Source organism: Belonocnema kinseyi, chromosome 6 (genome assembly GCF_010883055.1).
Source record: "Belonocnema kinseyi isolate 2016_QV_RU_SX_M_011 chromosome 6, B_treatae_v1, whole genome shotgun sequence".
In the NCBI taxonomy this organism is placed as follows: Eukaryota; Metazoa; Arthropoda; class Insecta; order Hymenoptera; family Cynipidae; genus Belonocnema; species Belonocnema kinseyi.
Window position 1 is genome coordinate 16,951,725 of NC_046662.1, and position 362 is coordinate 16,952,086.

Sequence of the window (362 nt, forward strand, 5' to 3'; positions counted from 1 at the left end):
GGTAACTGTCAAACATAAAATCGAATAGTTTAATTTCTGGTTAAAAGAATTAATATTTTTAACCAAATCAAACTTATTAAACACATTAGAGTTAGCTAAGTGCTCAAGCAAAAAATGACCTTTAAATTAAAACAGTAAAAATTCAATAAATTTGTTTTCAACCAAATAGGTGAGTTTTCATCCAGAAACAATATTTTCTTACAAAAAGAGATGATTTTTCTACAAACTAGCTGGATTTTTACCTAACGAACATTTATTTTATACAAAAAAAAAGTAACTTTTGACAAAATTCATTTATTTTCAATCAAATGGTTAACTTTGTATCTAAAAAATATAACTTTTAAACCAAAAACAGAATAGAC